Source organism: Notamacropus eugenii, chromosome 2 (assembly GCF_028372415.1).
Source record: "Notamacropus eugenii isolate mMacEug1 chromosome 2, mMacEug1.pri_v2, whole genome shotgun sequence".
Lineage (NCBI taxonomy): Eukaryota > Metazoa > Chordata > Mammalia > Diprotodontia > Macropodidae > Notamacropus > Notamacropus eugenii.
Window position 1 is genome coordinate 256,932,932 of NC_092873.1, and position 26,468 is coordinate 256,959,399.

Genomic DNA, 26,468 nt, shown 5'->3' on the forward strand with positions numbered 1-26,468 from the left:
CCTGTGTTATGTTGTATCATCTTGTCAGTAGCAAGGATGGGATTTGATTCCAGGTGCCTTTCAACAGCTAGAAAATGCAGTGAATAGAGCTGGAGTCAGGAAGACCTGAGTTCAAAGGAAGCCTCAGATACTTACTAACTGTATGACTGTAGGCAAATCACTTAGCCTCTGTTTGCCTCAGTCTCTTCATCTATAAAATGCAGGTAATAATAGAACCTACCTTCCGGGGTTGTAGGAATCAAATGACATGGAAGTGCTAATGTGTTTATCTCAGTGCCTAGCACTTAGTACTATATAAATGTTTCCTGTTCTTGTTCTTTATTTTGACTTCAAGTCCAACGTTCCTTGCACTATATCATACTCCCTATCTACTGGTTAATAAATATTCAGATTACATAGTAAACATTAAAAACTTATAGAAATACTTTTGTTGCAAGCAGATAACAAAAAGTAAATAGTATCACTTCATCAAGAGATAATAAAAACTAACAACAAGTATGTCATTGGATTTGTTATGTGTACCCCAAAATTGGTTTACCACCAGGTAGAGCCTAAGATCCAAAATTAGAATCAAAATTCTCTCTCTGGGTGACATCTACATCAGGTTTTTAGAGAATCTTCAAATAAATAACTCATTTATTTGAATTGTTCATAAAATTGTACAGATTTAGGATGGCCCTATGTTATCAAATTTTTAAACAGGCCCTTTCAAGATCAGGTCATTGCCACCAAAAATTATTTTTTAAATTATCTTTAAAGCCTTGACACTAGATTATGCAAAGAAATGGTAAAAATGGTGCAATACTTCAGTTCAAGCTGCAGAAATTTAGTGCTGACTACTGAGTAATTGATAAGACTGATCCATCATCAAGAAATATCCAGTAAATCAAAAATTTGCTATCTTTTAGGGACTTATAGCTGAAAAGTTGCCTATTACTAGTACAAATAACAGAATCTTAGAGAAATCACAAATACACTACATTAGAACCAGATATTTCTCACAAACAGAACTGTTGCCCATTGTTGCTTGGATATAGCATTGATAAAAAAAAAATTTTTAATGTATTAATAGATGTTACCACATTGCTGTTCAGTCACATCTGACTCTTTGTGACCCCGTGAATATCCTATCCATGGGATTTCCTTGGCAAGTATACTGGAATGGCTTGCCATTCCTTCCCCAGTAGGTTAAGGCAAACAAAGTTTAAGTGATTTGCACAGTGTCACAAAGTTGGAAGATTATCTGAGGCCAGATTTGAACTCAGGTCTTCCTGACTCCAAGTCCAGTGCTCTATCTACTGAGCCATCTACCAGTGACCATACCAAATATAGAAACTCCAAGCTACATGAAATGACAAACTTTCAAAGGAGATACCTAATAGGAGAAATCAGAATCATGTGGGAACAGACAAAGTAAATACTGTCCTACTGAAGTTGTTCTGAAATTGCTTTTAGTGAAAATACAGTTAAAAGTTTGAATCTCAATACTTTTATTCCATTATTTAAAGCTGTTATTTTATCCAATTTGTCCTAGAACAGTTTTTGTTTAAATTTTGCTGAAAGATATGCAAACAGGATGAATAATAATATGATAATATTTTAGCTGGTATTGGTGTCAAAATAATAATAATTATAACAATGACAAACTTTCCAAATAATATAGTTTCTAGAATTTTAACATGATTTCAAAGATGTTCTTACACTGTGTGGTCTTTGTACTATAAACTAGATCCCTTGCTAAAAATAATCTAACACTATAATAAACCTACTCTGACATAAGTAATCCAATTATTATTTATGGTACTAAGTGTGCCTATGCCATTGTGTGAAAGAAATCACAACAGGTTTTTTTTTTTGAGATAAGCAGATTGTTCAAGTGAAAAAGATTCAATAAATCAGAAATCAATTTTCTTCTCATTGTATATCAAAGTTAATTGTCAGAGGTGTAATCCATTAATCATCCTGGATTAAATTCACTTAAAAAGTGGTCTGTTAGAAAATTTTATAACATTTTATTTTAAGTATCCATTAACTAATGCTAAATTATAATGTTAATGCTTCTGGAAGGACATGTGACATCCACATGAATACCAAATGAACTCATTATTATCTATACTATTATAATGAATACCAAATCAACTTATAATGATATACTTAAAATAAAGTACTTCTGAAATTTTATGTCCTCATCAATTGTAAGAATGAGACATGAAAATAGTTCACTGGGACAATTGTTGGGTGCAAGATGGGCTCCTTTTTTCTATAAGCCTATGATTGTGTTCCTTAATAGTGTAGGCAACCAGATGATGATATAAAAGCTGGTGAAATAAGATTTAAGAGTTAGGATCAATGTAGGCTTGTTTGGTCATATGGAGAATAGGAGAGTAAAAAACGAAAATGGATTTCTTTATCATTATTTCAACATTTTCCTACTTAAATTTTTTTCAGTAAATTGTTACATAATTTATGTGCTATGAAATTTTTAGTAGGATAGAGAATTTATGCAAACTTAATATGACTAGTAAAATGTTCATTCTGAAAAGTCAGTCATTGGATTCAACTAATATAATTTTCAAAGTTGAGAAATCATCTTATTGAAGAATCATGTAAATTTCATTTAAATATCGTTCTTACATAGTATCAATAAAATATATGATTTCAATAGATTCAGTGTGATATAGTAGAAAGGTCAATGGATTCAGATTTTAAAAGTTTGTAGTTGAGCCCCAATTCTGATACTTCTTATATCAAGTTGCTCAAGGTACTTCTGTACTCTGTACCTCCATTTCTTCATTTGTAAAATGTGAGAGTTGGAATAAATGGTCTTTAAAGCCCTTTTCTATTAAGTTCTCTTTATTGTTTTAGGAACTATGTATTAGAAATGTCTGTAATGTAAGACTGTGATATGTTATACTATTGCCATGGTAAAACCATTAATATGTATCGTAACACCCACATTAAGGGGTGTTGGTTAAAAAGTAGAAATTCAAAATTGGGGAACCATGTCTAACATTTGAACAATGTAAGTGTATTTATTTTTATTGGAAATTGGAAAACATTGACAGTGGATACAGAAACATTTAGATTAAAAAGTAAATATCTAACAAATGCAAGCATGTTAAAGTTATATAATAAATTTGCTACAGATGATACATTGTCAGAAAATATACCAACATAGTAAAATGTACCCATCAACCATTGAGGTAGGGGAGTCTTCATAAAATTTGCTTCCATGGAAAAACTTCCCAGTGAAAACTGAAACTAATGTAAACTCTTAGATGAAGATAATTCAGCTTCAGTTAAAGAGAGAACTTTCTTAAAATTATAGTGTGTCCAAAAATGGAATGAACTGCCTTGTAAAAGAGTGAGATGCCCATCAAGGTTAGTATGCTAGAACAATATGAATCACCATCTGTTAGGGATATTATACAAGGATTTCTGCATTTGCTAGAAACTTGGACTCAATCATCTATAGTTTCTTCCAGTTCTAAGATTGTCAGTTTCACTTTTGTGAGTGGTGTTCATATAATGACAACAAACCCTTTTTTAAAAAATCAATTTTTATGAAGCAGTTTTTAAATTCTTTTTTAAAAGAATCCAAAAAGTTGCCTATTGAAAGCAATCAGTATTAATGGAGTGGACAGCACATTAAATAAGCTTGCACAGCTGTTTTACCAGAATATGTGGCTCTATGTGTCAGATTTACTGAAATCTTCTAATTTATACTTAATTACATCTAGAAGCTGCTATTGAACATTAACTTACTACATTTATGTGCTGTAATGTTTGGGTACTTTGGTAGATTTGTGATTTCATTAGTGATATAGATTCCTACCACACTGTATTTTGTATGATTCTTTTCTGTTTCCTGTAAATCCTCCATAGAAAACCAACCCCATACATTTGGGGTTTTCCTTTTGCTCATTTAGTATCTTGGTAGTATCTTGGATCTTTCATCTCTTTTTTCATGTATGACATACTTAGTATAAACCAAGAACTCTACTTATATACATTGTACAAAAGTACCCCTGTCTCAAGGAAGTTATATTTTAATAGTTTAATTTTTATACAACATATTTATGGTAATGGTAGTCAGAGAAAGGTGTGTCTAGGGAGTTTCAGTATTGTGAAGTGATTCATAGGTCAGCCAACTGATGTTCACTCGAGGAACAATGGTAATCTTTGATTACTATGCATAAAGCAAGAGTGAGAGCAAGTAAGAGGATGGAAATGAAAATGGATGGATAAATATGCATGGCAACAGGAAAAATTACAAAATGGGTGAGGTAGGTGGCTGGATGGGAACTGATAAAGTACTGATGGCTTGGCCTGAGGGCTTGTTGAGTTTGTGCTCAGGTCGTGGTATTCTATTCTTATATTCTTTCTTTTTACAAGAAAGTTTAACCCATTTACATTTAGAATTACAATTTGAATGTTTATATTGTCGCCTCTTAAAATATTATATTAAAGTAATATTGTTGTTTTTCTTTCCTACTCTCCTCCTTCAGATCAGCAATTAATCTCTAGTTTAGTTTTCCTTATGGTGGTACAAACCTATTTTTTCATACATGTTCTCCTTGCCCCACACCTTCCTAATTCTCTGCTGTGTCCCAAATACCTAAATGGCACTTTTATTATATTCTTTCTAGGCATTATTTTTATTTTCCCCCTCATTTCTTTATCACAGATAAGAGTATGATATAGAATCTTCCTCTTTCCAATAATCAATTTTGTTAGTTTGAAAACATCCATATATACCATTCCTTCATAAAACGTATTTTTCATTATTTTCCTTCCCTTTTCCTTAACATGGTAATATTTAAAATCTTTCATGATACTTATTCGGCTTACAAATAGATATTCTAGAATCCATTTTTCCACTCATAGATTTTGTTTTATACATTTTTTTTTCTATGAGCCTCATTAAAAGTATGGCTTTAGTTATACTCAAACTTTTCTTCCTTCCTTATCCTACCTATCTGTTTAGACATAAAATTTGAGTTGTTCTCCCAGAAGTGTTAATGAATTTCATTTCATCCATTCATACTCCCTCCTAGTTCCCCTATTTGGCCAGTTTTCTTATGGGCATTACTTTGCAAATGTTACTATGGAAAATTTCCTGACTTTGCTTGTAAGAAATAGTGTTAGAGATATTGTGTGCCTGCAAAGGAGGTGAGCCAAAACAATTTCTGACCATTGCCTCAACCTCATCAATACAGAACTCTAATTAAACTAATTCAACTTAATTCAAAAACCATTTATTAAGGACTTAACAACATGTGCCAGGCACTGTGTGAGGCTAATGAATTAATAAATAATCCTAGTATAATAATAACGATAATAGTTAACATTTTTAGCATTTTGTTTTGATAATTGCTTTATATATATATATATATATATATATATACACAAATATATGCATATAGGTAAAATTATGCTCTTACTTTATATACCTAGAGCCTAGTCTAAATTAGTTATCAACATAAGCATTTTTAGAGAGTAGAACAGAAGGTAGAGTTCATTAGTCTATATTTAAATTAGATCTTATTCTCATTCTTGATAATAAGAACAAAAGATATTATTTTAAAATTATATGGAAATGTGAAAATAAGATCTATTCATAATAGATACCTGCCTAAGGGGGTTTACAAGAAGATAGTTAATTCCCCAAATGGCATTTCTATTATGCTTTATGTTGATGTGGGTATTTGAAACTCACACTTTTGTTCAGGTACTTTGGTATTCAGCAATAGAAAGAATTTCAGTACTTTGCTGAACCACAAACCAGATATTCTTTTGCTAAAATAAGAACCAAACTAAAGTTTCAGAATGTACACAATTGAATTTATTGAAAACTGAAAATATATTTTGTAAACTTTGCAAACAAGGCAGTAAGGTGGAGTAGTAAATACACCGGACCTGAAATGAGGAACTCCTGAGTTCAAATCCAATGTCAGACACTTGCTGTGTAACCCTGGACAAGTGTTGTAATTTCTATCTACCCATTTTCCCAGCTGTAAAATGGAGATCATAATTTTACCTACCCACAAAAGATTATTGTAAAAATGAAATAAAATAATATTTGTAAAAAACTTAGCATAATGCCTGGCACATGTTGTCATTCAGTTGTGTTCAGTCATGTCTGACTCTTTATGACTCTGTGGACCATACTGTTCAAAGGGTTTTCTTGGCAAAGATACTAGAGTAATTTTTCTTTTCCTTCTTCAGGGGATTAAGACAAATAGAAGCTAAGTGAACTGACCAGGGTTACACAGCTAGTAAATATCTGAGACCAGGTTTGAACTTGGGTCTTCCTGATTTGAGGCCCAGAATTTACCCACTGAACCATCTAGCTGCCTGCCTAACATATAGTAGGCACTTATTAATGCTTATTCTCTTTTCCTTCCCTAGATAATTGATATACTGACCAATATTAAGTCTTCATACCCAAAAGAAATACTTAAGGAAGTGTGTGAGATATTGCTCCTATTAGCCCAAATAGGAAGGATACAGCATGTGCATACTCTTTTCATCATGCAACCAAGGGGTGGGGCAGAGAAGGGAATTTGGGTGAGTAATAACTTTCTAAGGATCAGGGGAAGTAAGCTTGAGGAAATGGGGGAACATCAGCAACGAGGATAGTAATAATATGCTATAGAGTATTTAGTCTGCTCCAGGCTGTACAGAACTAGGACCAGGACCATTGAAGGCAGGAGTGTGATGTCTCATGGATAAGAAAATTGAGGATAAACCTTTATTCTTGTTTCCTCCCTTTTTTGTCTCTATCTCTTTCTGACTGACTTCTTTTCCTCTTCTTTACTTTCTCTTTATTCTCCAATTCCTAATGTCCCTTTCCATATTTCCTTCTGAATTTCTTTTGCAATCATCTTTCATTCCTTCCTATCCAAGTACATGTTTTCCTCCCATAATGATATATTTCTTTACCCCTTCATCTACCATGGAAAGCTAGTTAGCACTTTATATAACAATCTACGGTAATTTTTTCCAATGCATTTTGTTTAAAGAGAGCCGTATTTATTCAATTCATTTCAATGGGCATTATTTCTGGGTACCTTACAAGGCTTGGGGTATAAAGACAAAAGCAAAAATAATTCTTTCTCTCAAACAGCTTATATCCTACTTGAGGGGTGGAGAGAATAATACATGCACAGATAAAAAATTCTAAACTATATCCAAACAACTGGAGGTACCAGGAACATCCTGGTTTTTGGTGTTAGTGTCATAAAAGGTAGCCTTTGATTCTTTTTATCAATAATGAAAGTTCCTTTTAGCAACATAACTCTCTTAAAAATACTGTGCACTCTGAAATACTGTGAACTTTGACTTGTGAGATGTAATTTATAACAAAAATAGAATTTCAGTAGTAAGTCATCTTTTTTCTGGAATTACATTAAACAGGATACATATAAAACACATGCATATATGTAATACATATGTGTATATAAAAATATATATATATGTAATAGTGCCCAGGAAAATGCATTAAAGTAATTTATTCTTTTTAAAACCAATGTATTCTTTTTTAGAATCTTGATGTTGTAGAAAGAGCACTGAATTTGGAATCAGAAAATCTGAATTCTATTCCTCTGGAACATGCCTAAACTACATGACTATAGAAAAATTACTTAGCCTTTCTGAGACTCAGTTCCCTGATCTGTAAAATAGGGATAATAATATTCATTTTACTTTGTTCAGAATTGTTGAAAGGTGAGAGGCTTCCATACCTTGCAGGGTGTGTTGTAACATATTGACTCTCTAGGTGTGCCAGGAAAACCTTCGCCATACCCAGAGACTTCCATATTCTTTAGTCTTAATCCCAAGCTATAGATTGCTGCCTTCTTTTCCTGGATATGTGTTAGGAAGGTCATCAAAACAGCTTTATCTACAAATCTACCTCTTCTACTGTGAATCCTAAGGAAGCAAAAAAAGGGTCAAGGAGTTGGAAGAGGAAAAAGAGAATCAAAGGAATACGGAGTTCTGGGCAAGGGATTTGAAAGCCTGACTGCCTGGCCTGCTTATAGATTCAGTGTGCCATGATTCCTCACAGCAAAAACATTCAGAGCCATGAAGTGGGGGAGAAAGGTTTGAGAAGCACTATTACAGTTTTATAAATGTGGGAAATGTAGGGAGAAATCACAAAAGCAAACAACAGATAGCCTAAAAGAAATTTCCTAGAAGATTGTATTTTATATTGGGTTTAGAACAGAGGCCATTGGGTATTAATTTTTCTTGTGGTTGTTTGTGGTTCTTTGTATTTTGAGAAGTAGGAAGAGTGGAGCAAAACACTTTTGAGCACCTCATGTATAATTTAACAAATGACAAGTCCATCTGTAGTATGTGCCAAACAACTCTGACAGAGAGCATCAATATGTAAATTTATAAAAACATATCAGTAACCATCATTCCAAAAAATCAAAGCAATTAAATGAGGAGGGGGATGGGGGGAAAGAAAGAAAAGCTTTCCACTTGGAAAAGTATAGATTCATTTAGGAATATTTTCACTTACTTGACTGTAAAATACAGCTGGAATATACTTTGCTATGTTTTTTTACTTATTTGATAAAGTCATATGCACTGTGATTATATTTTTTATTAAGAGATATTTGAAATCTATTGCGATATTTAAATCAATAAACTTACATGTAGATATTTAGTTCCCCTTTTGTGCTTTTCACCTTGTGAGGTTAAGCAGTTATTGAAGCAGTTAAAATCAGTATTCATGTTTTCTAAAATTATGTTAGCGAGAACTGCAGTATAATGTCAGAATTGAACTAGAAACAAATTATTAGGTTGTTTGGCATGAGTCCCTTGATTATAATTACATCTAAATGATCCATTTTAAAAGAAATACATACTTTGATACCTTCACATTTAAGTTTAAAATAAATCTTTTATTTCTTCCATTCAGTACTGATAAACCCCATTTTTATCATTTCTCTTTTCTTAAATTCTGGATTTCTCCCTTTCAGAACAGTCATAGCAGTTCCTACTTTGAGCTCATATGCAGTAAATGAATTTAAATTGTTTTTTTGTGTGTGAAGTTTTGATTCCATGAAATAGAAGCAAACAATGAAATAAGGAAGGTCCTATAATTCTCTTTGTAATAATGAGCACTAGCCTGTGGTTAGTGTCGGGCTCTGTTTATCTCCATTGTTCTGATTGTCTTAGAGAAACCCTTTCTGTAGAGCATTAAAGGAAAAAAAGCAGCTATGTTAATTCCTTATTCAGACCTTCAGCAATAAAAATATAGCAAATAGGGTAGCAAAGTGTGCTAGTAGAGAAGACCTAGAGAAAAAGAGAGCTCAAAAGTAGAGGAAATGAAGGGAACTGAAAAAAGCTCTTCCCCTGATTTTAACCTGCCTGTTCTCTTAGAGTTTAGCCAGCTAAACAACCTAAAAATTCAAGTGCTCCCAAATCAGTAATAGTCACATTGTTTGATCTGGAAGAGGCTATGAGGGTCATGACTTTCCTTATACTACTGGAGTATTTGGATGAGGGTGTGGTTATATGTGTCAGTGATTTAATCCTCATATGTACATTGACAACATAAATGAAATTAAAAATTCAAAATGGCCTCAGCCACAGTGAAGAGTCTTTCCAAAGAAATCTGTGTTTAATATATTACATTATAAGCTCCTTGAGGATAGGGACTATCTTTTACCTATTTTGTATTTCTTGAACTTAGCACAATACATATTGGGAGCTTAATAAATGTTTATTGGTTTATTGATAGTATTGAGGAATATCTAAACACATCCTAAGAAAACCCCTTATAATTAAGTGTATAAATTAATTTTAGATATGTGATCCTTCTCTGCCTTTACTTCAAACTACTGAACTCAAACTGGACTTACCATTTTTCTTCCCAATTCTCTTCTTTTTCTCTTAAATGTTGTTCATGGCAATATCATTCTCCCAGTACCTCAGAATTATCCTTGATTCCTTCTATCTAACTGGTCACCAAATTTTATTAGTCCCCCGTCTGTCTTGGTTCTCCCATTGTTCCTGTCCTTTCTGTTACTGTTGACATGAACATGATAGGTAGGACCATTCATTACCTTTTGTCTGAACTATTAGAATAGCTATGGTCCAGGTATTTCCACCTTTATCCTCTTTCTAATGCAACTCACCATGCCAATTGCCTTAGAATTGTGTTCCTAATTCAGATATTTGAAATTGTGACTAACATATAGCTCACCTATATTCAAGTGGTTTTCACTGAAGGATATGATAAAGTTGAAAGGATCTTGGCTAGATAGTGAGAACAGAGAATATGACTATTGCCAGGTACCTTGTGATGTTAAAGGAATATATCTCCAGGTCTGTAGAATTCCTGGTGCACAGTCAACTGTGGATGTACCTATCCAAGTCTTAGAGTCTATGTGAAGGTTATAAGATGAATCCTTGGCAACTTTTTGTGTAGTTAAAGCCACCCAAAGAGAAAATTGAGAGAGAAAAGAGATTAAGTGATTCACTCAGAGTCACCCAACCTGTATGTGTTCGACATAGGACTTTCCTGAGGAAATCAGCTCCCAATCCACTATGCCACACTGCTTCTCTGTATGAAATTAGAGTAGTACCGGTTACTCTTCCCTACTCAAACTCAGCGTTTGGATCCCTGGGGAGATGGCTAGTATAGGTTTGAAGTGAGGGACTGTTCTCCTAAAGCTGTAGTTCATCAATCTAAGCCAGTGGATTTACCATTAATGGTCAGGTGACAGAGTACCTCAAAGAAAAGGATTTACTAAATAGCATACAGTGAGTCATAGTAACTAAGTACTCTACATCTGAATGTGAGACACATTCTCCCACAAATATACCAAGTGTCAACAGGAAGAGGGCACATGCCTGTGATCTAGAAGTAGAAAAGCACACATTGAGAGAATATATGTTTTTTGCTGTTGTTATTATTCAGTATTTCAGCTGTGCGTGACTCTTCACGACCCCTTTTTGGGGGTTTTCTTGGCAAAGATACTGGAATGGTTTGCCATTTCCTTCTCCAGTTCATTTTACAGATGAGGAAACTGAGGCAAAGTTAAGTGACTTGCCTAGGGTCACACAGCTAGTAAATGTCAGAGGTTGGATTTGAACTCATGCCTTATACTTGATCCACTTGGCTATTTAGCTGTCCAGATAATATACATGGACATCATATATGTACATTTATGGCCAGACACATCACACTTCTCTCCCTGCAGGGCTCCCTATGCCTTTTCTACCTTTATGATTTTCTCATGCTGTTGTGGGAAGGTCACTCTTCAGCTAGACTGTCTGGGCCTGTTCTCTAAGTTATGGTGTGTCTCCTTCTAGCAGATTTATTTTGTTTCCATATGACATTGCTTAAAGGAGGAAGAAATCTTCCCACCCTCCGGCAACACTAGTTACTGAACTTTCTCAAATGAGTTGTTTGGGTGATGGGGGATTCAACTAATTGGGGTCCCCTATATTTACTTAGCACTACTATATTTAAATAGCTTTTATGTGTATTATTGCAATTGCTCTTTTACAATGTTCTTATTTCATCGGTATAGTCCATAAGTATACTTCATTTTAGATAATAAATATGTTCCTTAAAAATCATAAATGAAATTCTTATCAATTAAATAATATTTTCAGAAGAGCATGGAATCTTATAAAGCAAAATGTCCTTTTTAATAGTAAGTGTTCACTTCCTAAATTATCTTTCGTGTAAATCCACACATAAATGTACTGAATTTGATTAAAGTTAGATTCACTTGTATAAAAACATTTGCTAAACCTCATTGAAATTATTATCTCAGCAGTTCCTGTAGCAGATTAATTATATGTTGTATTTTGAAGTATTTGCTCTATTTAAAATGTATTAGCCTTTTGACTTAATAAATATTAAAGGGAAATGTGTATTTAGATGCCACTGCCTGAAATGACTATCTTAGGGTTCTCTCTGAATTAAATTTCTATTATTTTTCTCAATTAAAATACATGAGAGGAAATGAGTGTCTCACTTTATTGTAGTATAAAACATAAACTACCCAGGAACTGTGGGGCTTAGTCAGACCTAGCCCAGATCAGGAGTGTAGCACTTAGCTTATACTCACCAGCTTAGCCCCTTCCCATCAAAACCTGATTATAATCAAGACCATCACAAACAGCGAGGAAAGCAATTTCTTCAAGCAAAGCAGCAAACAAAAAATAGATATGTCCTACAGACTAGAATATGCCAAATAATACATGAATAAATGAACTCCTAACCTGTGATGAGATAAGATTTCAGCTCAAATCAAGAGAAATAACAATTTCACCCAGGTTGGGTCTCGCTAAACAATCTGTTGTGCTACAAGTAATAGAGGTGAAAGGACATTATGTAGCAGGCTTCCCATATATATTCACAGTTCAAAGAATTCCCGGAGATATTAAGAAATTCTCTCCTCTAAATGTCTAGAGCAAGGGAAAGAAACCTGCAGTCATAAGGCCACATGTAGCCCTCTAGGTTCTCGAGGTACAGCCTTTGGAATGAGTCCAACTTTTACAGAACAAATCCTTCTAATAAGGAGATTTTTTTCTGTGAAGTTCGGATTCAGTCAAAAGGCCACACTTGAGCACCTAGAAGGGCACATGTGGCCTCAAGGCTGCAGATTCTCCACCCTTGGTCTAGAGTGTCTGCTCCTTAAACTGATAGGCAGCTTTGTATTTAACATTCTCTCAGCCAGTTAAGAGTCACATTTTTTCTCTCTTGTTTTCAACATGGAGTGCAGGGCTGTCCATCCCCACATTCCTAGGTGAGATTTGTATTTTGCATACAAAAGAGTCAGCTCTTTGGTGTCTGAAGCATGTAGCAACTTTGTGTTTTTGATACCATTAACCATTCAATTTGTTGTCAGCTAGAGGTGAAGTGTTATAAGGAGGTGGTAATAGAAAAAACCTTTCTTACATTTTCCTTCAGGAAACTAAAATTGGTGGTTTTTTTGGGTTCAAATAAGTATTTCTAATAATTATCTAATTTTGAAAGAAGTTTTATTTAAATAGTTTATATTAAAACTTCAATTGAATACAATATATATTTCTTTACTAATTTTGGTGGAGGGACTTCAGGGACAGAACCAAGATGGCAGAGTAGAAAAGTATTCAGCTAAGTTCTCCCAACATTCACCTCCAAACAGCTTTAAAATAATATATCAAATCAAAATCTGGAGTAAGAGAGCCAACAAAAGATCAGAGTGAGACATTTCTCTAGTCCATGACAACTTAGGAGGGCAGAAAAGGAGATCTATAACACAGAGGATGACCCAGCACCCATGTGGGTGAAAAACCAGTGATGATGGTAACAGAAGCCAGCAACAGTTTTGAGAGCTCTCAAGTCAGAGGCAGTAGGGAGTTGTATCAGAAAGAGATTACGTGATACTCCTGTGCTAGCACTGGATGCAGGACCAGATGCTATTTGTCAATTCCATTGCTTATACCTACATCTTAGGCACAGTTCAAGGGCAGAGAGAAGCACTAGCTTGGTAAAAGAGGCATAAAAAATACTGAAGAAAATAACATCTTAAGAAATAGATTTGGCCCAAGGGAATAGGTACAAAAGTTCACTGAAGAAAATAATTCCTCAAAAATTAAAATAGGGCAAAGGGAAACTAATGACTCCATGAGACACCAAGAAACAATAAAACAAAAAATAGAAGAAAATGTGAAACATTTCATTGGAATAACATCTGACCTGGAAAATAGATGAATAACTATTGGATTAGCTGAAAGCCATGATCAAAGAGATAGCCTAGACATCATATTTCAAGAAATTGAAGAATCTGCCCTGATATTTTAAAACTGGAGGGTAAAATAGAAATGGGAAGAACTCATTGATCAACACTTATAAGAAGTTCCAAAATGAAAATTCCTAGTAAAAAATATTCCAAACAGAAACAAACAATTCAGATATCATGGAGCCACAGTTAGGATAACATGAAATTTAGCAGCAACCACATAAAAGGAGCAGAATATGATATTCCAGAAGGCAAAAAGATCTGGAATTACCACCAAGCCAAACTGAGTATAATTCTTCAAGGGCAAAAATGGATATTTAATGACACAGAGGACTCTCAGCCACTCCTGATGAAAAGACTGGAGCCAAATATAAAATTTCAAATACATGACTCAAGAGAAGCAAAAAAAGGGCAAACATGAAAGAAAAATCTTAAGTGACTCAGAAAGGTTAAACTGTTTACCTTGCTGTGTGGGAAGATAATTTTTGTATTTTCCAAGAACTTTATCATTTTTAGGGATTCTACATAGAAAGAGGGTATAGCACACACTACATTGATCCCACTATATAGTGATAGTGAGGTCATTTTGGTCCTCTTTGAGTATGAAGGACGACAAGCACATAGAACGAAGTCTAGGAGTGAGTCTATTATGTTGGGATGATGTGAAAACAATGGATAGATGAGCAGGAGAGATGCCCTGGGAGAATGGGGAAGGGAGAAGAAGAATGGGGGAAATTATTTTTACATAAAGGAGGCATGCGAGGAAAGGCCTTTAACAGTGAAGAGAAAGATGGTGGGTATGGGGGAAGGCACAGTGCTTGAACCTCACTCACATTGAAGTTGGCCTAAAAAGGAAAAATTATATATATACAAACTTAATTGGCAACAGAAATATATTTTACCCAATAGAGAAGTGGTGGAAATAAAAGAGAGGGGAGATAAAAGAAGGCAATGATCAGAAGCAAGACAGACTTTAGGGGAAGGACAGTATAAAAAGAGAGAGAAAAGAATAAACAGAAGAAAATAGGATGGAGGGAAATATGCAGTTATTAATCATAACTGTGAATGGAAATGAGTTGAAATCACACATAAAATGGAAGCAGATTGTAGAATGGATTAGAAACAAAAATCCAACAATATGTTACATACAAGAAGCACACTTGAAACAGAGACACACACAGAGAACTAAAATAAGGGGACAGAACAGAATCTATAATGCTTCAACTGATGTAAAAAAGGGAGGGGTAGCAATCATGATATCAAATAAAGAAAAAGCAAAAATAGATCTAATTATAAGGATAAATCAGGGGAACTCTTTTGCAAAAAGGAATCATAAACAATGGACTAGTATCAGCATTAAACACATGTATACGAAATGACATATCATCCAAATTCTTAAAGGAAAAGTTAAATTCAGTACAGGAGGAAATAAACAGTAAAACTGAACTAGCATGGGATGTCAACTTTCCCCTCTCAGAGCTAGATAAGTCTAACCATAAAATAAATAAAGTGAAGGAGATCAATAGAATATTAGAAAAGTTAAACATGATAAACACCTGAAGAAAAATGAATTGGAATATAAAAGAATATACCTTTTTCTCAACTCTACATGGTACCTTCACAAAGATTGACCATATATTAGCTATTAAAAACCTTACAACAAAATGCAGAAAAGCAGAAATATTAAATTCATTCTTTTCAGATCACAATACTATAAGAATTATATTTGATAAGAGGATATGGAAGCATAAATTAAAAACTAATTGGAAACTAAATAATCTAATCCTAAAGAAAAAGTGAGTCAAAGAACAAATCATAGAAGGAATTCATTTCATTAAAAAGAATGATAATGAGACAATATTCCAAAATTTGTGGAATGTAGCAAGTATTATCTGTAACAGGGATAAACTTGAAGCCTTCCCAGTAAGATCAGGAGTGAACCAAGGATATTTATTATCACCACAATTATTCAATATTGGATTAGAAGTACTAGCTATAGTAATAAGACAAGAAAAAGAAATAGAAGGAATAGATAATAGACAATGAGGAAACAAAACTGTCACTCTTTGCAGATGATATGGTGTCCTACTTAGAGAATGCTAGAGAATCAACTCAAAAACAAATTGAAACAATTAACAACTTCCGCAAAGTTGTGGGATATAAAATGAATAATTTCTTTATACTACCAACAAAATCCAGCATGAGGAGATAGAGAAATTCCATTTAAAATGACTATTGACAATATAAAGTACTTGGGAGTCTACCTGCCAAGAAAAACTCAGTGATTATATAAACACAATTACAAAACACTTTCACACAAACAGAGATCTAAACATTTGGGGAAATATTCATTGCTCATAGGTAGGCCAAGCCATTATAATAAAAGTGATGTTCTATCTAAATTCTATTTACTTATTCAGTGTCATACCAATCACACTGCCAAATAATTATTTTACAGAGCTAGAAAAAAATAACAAAAATAAAAATAAAAAATAACAAAAGTCTTCTAGAAGAATAAAATGTCAAGAACATCAAGGGAATCAATGAAAAAAAATGTTGAGGAAGATAGCCTAGCAATTCCAGATTTCAAACTGTATATTACAAAGTGGTAATCATCAAAACAGTCTGGTACTAGATGAGAAATAGAGTGATGGATCAGTGGGATAGATTAGTGACCATGGTAATGTAGTGTTTAATAAATGCAAAGATCCAAACTTTGGGGGTAAGAACTAACCATTTTAAAAAAATTACTAGGAAATTGAGAAGGAATTTGGCAGAAACTAGGCATAGTACAACATCTCACATCATATACCAAGATCACTTCAAAATAGGCAAATAATTTAGCCATAAAGGGTAATATCATAAGTAAATTGGGGTACCATAGAAAAATGTACCTGTCAGATCTATAGATAAGTGAAATGTTTATGTCTAAACAAGTGATAGATAGAAAGGATTATAGGAAATAAAATAGATAATTTTGACTACATGAAATTAAAAAGCTTTTGCACAAACCAAAATAATTAAGCCAAAATTAAAAGGAAAACAGGAAACTTGGGGAAAATTTTTTGCAGCAAGGTTCTCTGATAGAGACATCATTTCTCAAATATATAGGGAACTGAGTTCAAATCTGACTTCAGATACTTACTAACTGTGTGATTCATGAAGAAAAATGCTATCCACCTCTAGAGAGAGGAGGAGCCAAGATGGCGGAGTAGAAAGACACACATATGCTAGCTCCAAACACACAGCCCATAAAATGTCTGTAAAAAAGAACTCCCAACAAATTCTGGAGCAGCAGAAGCCATACAACAATGGAGTGGAAGAGATTTCTGTTCCAGAGAGCCCTGAAAAACTGACCTGAAGGGTCTGTCACACACTGGACCGGGAGCAGAGCCCAGCCCTGCCTTGGCCGTGCGGCGCTGAGAGGAGCAGACCGAGTGGGCTCCAGCAGCTGCACAGGTCCCTCCACCCACAGGTGACAAGGATCAGTGAGAGTCTTTTTGGGTGGCCAAGAAGGGAGTGGGGTATCCCCATAAGTCAGGCCCCCTCGGGAGGCAGCAGTGGAGGCGGCAGCAGATCGGGGCTCCCAGAGCAGGAGCTTGGATCCATTGTTGAAGGTCTCCCCATAAACCACCTGAGGGAACTGAGCCCCGAGTGGCAGCCCTGTCCCCAGCTGAGCACCTGAACTTAATCTCACACTGAATAGCAGCCCCGCCCCCACCCAAAGCCCTGAGGCTGGGAAGCAGCATTTGAATCTCAGACCCCAATTGCTGGCTGGGCGGATCTGGAGGCAAGGTGGGTGTGGAAAGGACACTCAGAAGTCAAGTCACTGGCTGGGAAAATGCCCAGAAAAGGGAAAAAAAGAAAATAAGATTGTAGAAGGTTACTTTCTTGGTGAACAGATAATTCCTCCCTTCCTTTCTGATGAGGAAGAACAATGCTTACCATCAGAGAAAGACACAGAAGTTAAGGCTTCTATATCCCACACATCCAAAATAAATATACCATGGGCTCAGGCCATGGAAGAGCTCAAAAAGGATTTTGAAAATCAAGTAAGAGAGGTGGAGGAAAAATGGAAGAGAAATGAGAGAGATGAAAGAAAAGCATGAAAAGCAGGTCAACACCTCTAGAGAGAGAACTGTTGAACTCTGAATTCAAATTGAACATATATTTTAAACTTAATTTTTTTTATTTTTTTGTTTTCTTTTGCAGGAGAGCTAGTATAGAAATATGTTCTGCTTGATCTCACATGTAAAATCAAAATCAAATTGCTTACCCTGTCAAGGAGGGGGAGGGGAGAGAGAAGAATATTTTAAAATAATTGTTAAATTGTTTTACATTTAATTGGAAAATATTGAATGAAATAAAAAATTTAAATAAAATTTAAAAAACCCTAAAATCATTATCCTGTATCTTTGATGATTCATATAACAAGTGCAGCAATATGCTTCTGTTTTTGTTTTTTAGAAAGTAGCTTTTAAAGTAATAAGATGGCAAACACTAAGATATTTTGCTTTTGGTTGCACTCATCAATTTGGAGATAGGAAGTAAGAGTTAGGAGACTGGAGGGAAGTAGAAAGAGGTACAGTGAAGATCTCAGCATTCTCCATAAACATGGTTTCAGGAGCATGATGTTGCATTGCTATTTGTAATATTTCTGCTGATAAATCACAAGAAGAAAAAAAATGCATTATGTCTTTTATAAGAAAGCACAGAAGAGGAAATTTTAACCAAACAAAGGCATCAATAGTGGTTCTATGTGCCTTTACCTGAGTACACTATAAGGATATTGACTTGTTGACTTTATGCTTATATAAGAGAGTACAGAAGAATAGATTTAATCTCTTAGACAAGCTGTGGTTCATTCTGTATCTTTATTTCAAACATTTATTTCTTTAGTTTCTTTGACCTAGCCTTTTACCATTACATAAGGGTAAAGAATTACTATAATAGAAAACTGTGAGACAAGCTTTTGTTATAGGCCAGAACTGAACTCATTTAAATTCATATTTTTCCCATATTCACAGTTCAATATTCAAAGTTAGGAATCTGTTAGCTATACTGATTACTATATTTCATTGCTATACTGATTACAAAAAATTTCATAATTTAATTTTGTCTCCTCTTTTAATACAAAATATCCTTAAAAATAGCATCCAGAAAATCCATTAAAGTCTAAGAAATTGGGTGGTTCAATTGATAAATAGCACTTTTCCTTAAGGGGAGCACAGTTCAAATCCAGCCTCCAGTGAAAACTGAATGAGTTTGATAACATCAGTTGATTCTGTCACGAATAGTAGTCTGCAATACTGAACTGTATGAATAATTCCACAGTTAGACATGATTGATAGTCTTTGCTCAGGAGAGTCCCAGCACTGAACTAACATGCACACTAAATTGTATCACATCTTTAAAGGAGATAGCCTTGCTTAGTAAGGGCTAAGGTACTTGAAAGGGGCATGTTAAATAACATGTATCATCTTCAGTCTGTGACTAAGTAGAGAATTACTATCTTTTTTTCCCCACTACCATTTGCTTTACTTTCTTTTACGTGGTACAACTTAATTTTTGGAGGTTTTCTTCTTTCGTGCTACTTCAACACTTTGAATTTCCTTTATAGTATTTTATATGTAACACATTTGTGAATTTACTTTTCAAAGCAATTTATTATTTTATTGTAATGGTAACAAATACCTAATTCATGGGTGTAAAAAATTGCTAGCAGAGTTAGAAGCCTAGTAAATAGGTATAATTATAGTGTACTTTGGAACATGAGAACTAATTTTATTTGTTTACTCTTTTTTCTTATTTTTAATATATGAACTTTAGGAATTTAAAATCAATAGCAACAATTAATTTTCAAAACTCAGCTTTTATCTGAAGGTCTAAAAACCATAGTGTCATTTATATTTCATAAACAAATAGTTAAAATATAGCTCAAAAGGAAAACTAAGAGGAGTGTTTTGTACATGTAAGATGTGTATGTCCACATGGGTTATCTAAATGTGGCTTTTAGGGAGGCATGGATAGATATCTCTAATGTCTTGCCTACTCCTCTCCAAGAGAGACTTTGGTTTGTGCTTGGGGGGGAGCAGGAAAAGCAGCCATAAGAGTGTGTGTGTGTGTGTGTGTGTGTGTGTGTGTGTGTGTGTGTGTGTGTGTGTGTGTGTGTGTGTGTGTGTGAGAGAGAGAGAGAGAGAGAGAGAGAGAGATCTAGTATCCTTCTCAAAGAACTCTCTCTCTCTTCACATATGTATAGGTGTGTATGTGTGTGCATGTGTGTATATACATCTGTATATACACACAGAAGTATCTGCCCTAAATAATTTTATATAGATAGATAGATATATACACACACAGATGCACCCCCATATATATGCATATGTATATATATGTATATATATATATATATATATATATATAGTATATCTATTGACTTTAAATAAATATTGCTGGTCTAGGGGTATGAATTTCTTTTAAGCTCAAGACACTTTCCTAGAAACTACCTCTTAAAGGAGGAAGGCACTCACAACTTCAAGTGCAAATTTGACTCCTTCTCACCAGATTCAAGTTATATATTTACCTAAGCAGATAACAAACAAAAATCAGAGTTCTACAGATTAGAAAACACACAACTCTTTAGATGGGTTCAAGCAATAAAGGTCCTAGTCTTACCTCAGAGGAAATTCCTTGATGTCTCCAGAGAGGTAATCTGACATAGCTTCTCCTACATATTTGGCATATCCATAGTTTTGGTGGGGTTCTTTTTTGGCTCACTTTTTCCTAGAATTGGTCCCAAAGAGAGTCTTGAACAATAGAAACAGGAATGAAGAGAACCCCTTCCCAAACCTCTTATACCAACTCTTCCCCTCATATATAGGGTCAAGTCATCATTCCCTCCATCAGTCTATTCACACCAAAGTAGCAATTCACTGAAAAGCAAAAACAACACAAAATACTTTCATACTTAAAGCCCAGGTTAAAGGAGATTAAATATAAGCATTATACCTTTAACCCAAATATTATGCAGTTTAAAATTCTTATTAGTAATTCTTTGTAAAACAGTGTTTGGTTTGCACTCTCAATCCAATTTACTTCATTTAGGATGTGTAGAATGCTTGTTTTGTACATTGTGCATAAGTTAATTCAGTAGCAGCAAAACAGCTCTCAAATAGTCCTCGAAAAGTATATTAATTGAACAAATTTAAGCTTTTTAAAAAGTGAAACTGCATATGAAAATGAAGAATATTCCGTATTTGTTTAAATTCATTCTAGGAACTTGGCATTTAGGTGACCTTGAGATTACTCTCTAACTGACAGCCAAACTCACATATCAGGTAGCATTGATTCCTCTTTAGCACTGCCTAAACTTCAAAGAATACTTGATTGACAGAACTTGTTCTTTTTCCCCCCTTTGTCCCACTAGCAAACGTCAATCACTGATGATTAAATGGGAAAGGAGAATGACAAGACATTTTGTTCACAGACATAGATTCATTTGGGCATCAACTTCATAGAATGCATGCTCCAGATATAGACAGTGACTCTACTGAAAATACTTAAAACAAACACTAAAGAAAAAATAGGTAGACCAGGAAAGCAAAATCATCCTTTAGCAATTCTTTTGATGTTGTAGGTATTTTTGTAAATTCTAAGTGAGAAATAGCTGAATAATTTAAAATTATTAACATTTTAACATTTTAAATTTTTAACATTTTAACATTTCTCATGTTTTACATTTGTTAATTTGACAGTAAATAAAAACACTAATGTAATTTTAACACATTTTAGATTTGAGAAAAATTTATCAGGCATTTAATATTCAGCAACAATCATCAGGAAAGCATTAGTCAAGAAGGCTCAATTTAAATTTTCTCTGAAAATTCCTTTTTGTTGTTAGAGCCTTAAATACATATTCACCACAATTTCTAGCATCATTTGAATGAGATATTTTTTATACATAGAAGGCAGAATGTCAGAATGGATAGAAGATGAGCTGTGCTCGTATGACTCACATTCACTGACTGGGTGGTCCTGGGTTTCTCCATGCTTCAGGTAGCTCTCTAGCACTGTCAAGTGAAAAAAGGGTTCTGACTTGCACTGGTTATGTGAATTTCCTCATATAGAAGTTCCCTGTATTCCTGAAATTATACTTACCATCTCTCTATATGTTCTTCATCATCATTATTAGCATCTTCTTCATAAACAAAATCTATTAAATTATCTTTCAGAAATACTCACTTTAAAAATAAATATTTTAGGTAAAGTGTAGCTTTTTTAAAAAAGATTTTTAAAAATTAAGTAGACTTTTAGCCAACTCAACATGAGAATTGTAAAACATTGGACTATGCAAATTGCAAATAACTTAATATTTATATTCTTCATATTTATTCATATATTAGATAAGGAATAAAAAGCTTCATGGTATTTAGTTCCAAAAAGATTTTCAACGTAAAGTGAATTAGTCCAAAGAACAAAAAGCACTTTTTATATAACTGCAAGCACTGCTGCTGCTACAAAAACCTAAATTACTGCATTAAGTCTCTAATGGACCCAGCTGTTCAAATGATGTCCATCTATTCACTGATGTGATTTTCTTGAAAATATTATCTGCAAACAAACGTTTTGATCCTTAACCCTGCCATGTATTATTGTTAATATAATTTAGGGATAATTGCTGGCTAGACATTTCAAAACCAGAAGCTAAGGATACCAAGTACCCTCGACTATGAGTCAGAAGCCCAGGGCCCCTGCTACCAATTCCCCATGTTAGCTTGGGAAAATACTTTATCTCTGTCCTTTGTTTCCTTGGTAGTAAATTTATCTGGAATTGATTTAGATGGTTTCCAAGGTTCCTGTAGGATTCTGTGACCAAAAATCAAATAAGTATTGATAATGTCAGGAAAATGAGTTTGACATAGTGCGTGACCTGTTGTGATAAAATCATAAAACTTTCTTTAAAAGCTTTAACAAACATGCTTGGAAGATCCATGTATAAGACACAGTTTTTGATAGATTACAAGAATATTAACTCACAAAGTTTAAAATTATATTATTCCTATTTAATGTTCTTAGATATAAGCCTTTCATATTACGATTTAACATCCTACCTACATAGATTTTCCTTCTCCTCCTCTCAACTATATAAGGAAGGAAGCAATAGAAAATGAACCAGGACAGAAAGAAAGGAAAGTAGATAACTGCAGATGCAAATGCAAATACATTGGGGTGAAATAAGCTGAAAAGAAGTTTAAATAGAAGAGAGGAAGAAAAAAATTAATTGTGGTCTTAGGCACCTAGTTTTATATCAGTAGATATTTTATATTATGAGATATTTATAAATATGTTATTTCCAAAGCCATATTCATAACGTGCAGGTATGAACATGATCCTTCCCTGCTCGAAAAACTTCTTTGGACTCCCTATTACCCCTTAAAACAAATGCAGAATTCTGTTTGGCATTTAAAGTTCTTCACAACCAGGCTCCAACTCATCTTCCAGGTTTTTTCTTTATCACTCTGCTTGCACACTTTGGTCCAGTTGGGTCGGTCTTTTTGCTTCTCTTCACACACAGCTTTCCATCCCCCGTTTCTGTGCTTTTGGGTGAGCTCTCCTCCATATCTGGAATGCCCTCCCTATTCACCTCCCCCTCTTAAAAATCCCAGATTTCCTTCAAAGCTTCATTCAGACGCCATCTCCTGTGTGAAGCCTTTCCAGACTGTTCCTCCTTCTAGTTGATAGTGCCTCCTTTCTAAAAATATCCGGGTATTTACTTTCTTTATGTATATTATTTGTATTATAGTTTATATTTACTAATATGTGGACATGTTGTTTCCCTGAAAGAATATAAGCTCCTTGAGAACAGGGATTGTTTTATTTTTATCTTGGTATCTAAAGAGCCTAACTTAGTATCTATCATATATTGCATGCTTAATAAATGCTTAGTGGTTTATTGGTTCTGATACAGTATCATTAAGAGAGGTTATTTCTCTCCCCAGATTACATTACAGAGGAGAAAGAACAGAAAAAAAATCACTGATGATGGAATGAGGAACTAATTATGGGAATGGTACTTTTAAATACATAAACCCTTCCTTGGTGCATAACATATTTCCTTCCCCTTGTTTCCTTCCCATCCTTATTTCTACTTGGGGATCAGTAACATTGTGCATCTGGGCATTAGGAGGGTAGAAGGAAAGTCCCTGGTATACATCTACTTCACTTTCATATAACTTAGGATTTGTAAGACAAACAATATAAAAACACATCTGACTTTTATTCTAATCTATCCCTATGCTCCCTAGGTTATATTGTCTCACTCATTTTTTTTTTTAAAGTAAATGTCTTTCTCTAGCAAAGGAAAATTATTGCATTACGTCTGATAGGCAAATTTACATAGTAGGAAATCAAAGGTAAGAGACAAAAAAAGCATTTTAGAGCTAGGAAGGAACCCTGGAGATTTGCTATAGAATCATAGAAACTTCCCAGAATGTCTTTTCCAGAGGTTAGGGATCATTCTCTTTCATCAGGATGTTTTTGTATTAGTGTTTTATGTTTTTTTTTTTCTGTTGAACTTCAGTAACTGAGTTACTCTTAATCAGTTTTGCTTCATATTGAATATTGCCACCCTGTGCTAATTTGTTAATATAAAATGTCTGTTTGTACATGATCCTCTCTAACGTTGAAAGAGTGTTAATCAAATTCAAAAGAGTTTATCTTTTATAATAAATCTATAATGGTTTTCCCTTGCCCCACTTTTCCAGAATTGGTCTGTTAACATCTTCCCCACTGGGTTCTCATTTACCCTGAGAGTGTGAGGAGTCCATTTTCTTTGCCAATGACTTAAACCTCTACCAACTGTGATTTCCTCATTTCAGGGGGCTTAGTCACCGCACCCCAGTTGCACTTAACATTTTTTGATTTTTACAAAGGAATGTTTACTTCAAAGGTATAACGAGAGCAAATGTACAACTGTTTCTCCCCAAAACTCAGGATATAATCTTCCTACTTCACCTCAGTGCTCGGAAGGGGACTTGGCATGCAGTTTCACTCAGTTCCCTCCAATGTCAGGTCCAAAGCCAGGACTGCTCCTGGCTTTTGCTAGGCTTGAGTCTCAGACCTTTGCTCCTCAGAGCACAATGCTGAGCTGGCTGGCAAACCTGGCCTGGCTTCCTGAATCCTTGTGTCTCATGCTTCTAATCTATTGTTGTTAATTCCACTGTCTTTGCACCTAGAACAGAAGAGAAGAAACAAAAACACCAAAGACCCAAACTCATTGCTTGTCGGTGGATATATCACCTAGGATAGCTCCATGACTTTCTACCTTAACACTTGGTTCTTTATCCGGAAATCATTAATGAAAGAGTCACCTTGTTCTCTGAGATACAAATACAGCAAAAGCCTTGACCAGTACTTACCTGAGTTGTTTTAAAAAAAACTGAACATTCGGTTTTCTCTTCCAATTCTCTCAACCATGTGGTAAGCCAACAAAGACTGTCCACACGTATTCCATCCCCCTAAATTCTCCAGGAAGTAGCTCCTTAATGTCCTTCATATGTATGACAGCATCCTAGCAAACTGGTAGAGTCTATGCATGTGCCCTGCCAACATTCAAACTTCTAAGTAACTATTAAGGACATACCATTGTTGCATTGTTAAGGGCCATAATCTGAATTGATCTAAAATGGTGTCATCAGTATCATAATTCCTAAAGGCTTTTGTCAAAGACTCTTTCTTAAAGAGTGAAAAAATAATTGCTAATCTGCAATTCATTTGCTCTTTTGTAGATTTTTTGCTATACCAGCAGATTGTAGGAAATCTCACAACAAGCCCCATAATTAAGTCAGTGAAAATAATTTCTTTTTCAATTTTTCTCCTCTCCTTCAAGTACTAACCAAGTGATCTACAAAACTCTCCTTCTTTCCTTGACCCTTCTGCATTTAAGGGACTAGGGGAAAACTGGGTTTGAAGTTTGGATCTAAAAATAACTTGCTAAGTTTTAAGACTCTCTGACTGTTGGAGGTGAGAATCAAGGCAGAAAGTAGGTCAATACCCAGGTAAGGGATATTGAGGTTATCAGTTGTCAGGAGCAAACCAAGGGTCTGAAAAACAGTAAGTCAAAGCCAGAAGAAAGGGAGCAGTAAAGCAAACATGGGTGAGGCATTTGAAGATCAGAAAACAAGGGAGTCAAATAAAACAAAGAAATTGTACCAGCAACTAGAATGAAGACAATGGAATAACTAACAGTGTGTTGTCAGAAACCTTTTCATATATCCTGCTGAATAGGAGCAGTCCAAGGTTCTCAGGTGCATAAACTAATTGCTAGAAAATAGATGTGACAGAACCAGGACACAGATAGTTGAAGTCAACATTTTTGAGGGTTAGATATCCAGCTTCTCCAAAGGGTACAGTCATAGGGCCCTCAGCAATGTCCCTGAGGCAAATGTCACCAGTCCACAACTCACTTTACACTTCTCTCTATTCCTCTTCCCTCCTTCTCCTTCACTGACTTGCTGACATGGAATTGGTCATATGGATGAGGGTCAAACAAACCTCTCTCCAAATAGGACAGCACATTGAAGCAGACTGTCCTCTGTGTTGTTACACCCCTCACAAAGTGTTTTTGTCTAATGGAAAGTATCTCTAGTTAGTTATGGCTTGTCCACATTTGAAAGGTGTGGATATAACCATGGGATGATAGTGAAGGCAAAG

At 34.6% G+C, this 26,468-nt stretch overlaps 1 protein-coding gene and 1 long non-coding RNA gene across 3 annotated transcripts in view; one reads left to right on the top strand and one right to left on the bottom strand.

Moving 5' to 3' along the window:
- LOC140527139 (uncharacterized) lies at positions 1–25,315 on the bottom strand. The gene is made up of 4 exons (XR_011974689.1): positions 25,175–25,315; positions 21,773–21,826; positions 20,433–20,540; positions 1–67 (listed from the first exon to the last, which is right to left on the bottom strand). It is a non-coding gene; the product is annotated as an uncharacterized lncRNA (long non-coding RNA).
- The window catches only part of PACRG (parkin coregulated), a 583,000-nt gene that overhangs the window by 198,325 nt on the left and 358,207 nt on the right, over positions 1–26,468 (top strand). The gene's annotated exons all lie outside the window — the stretch shown is intronic.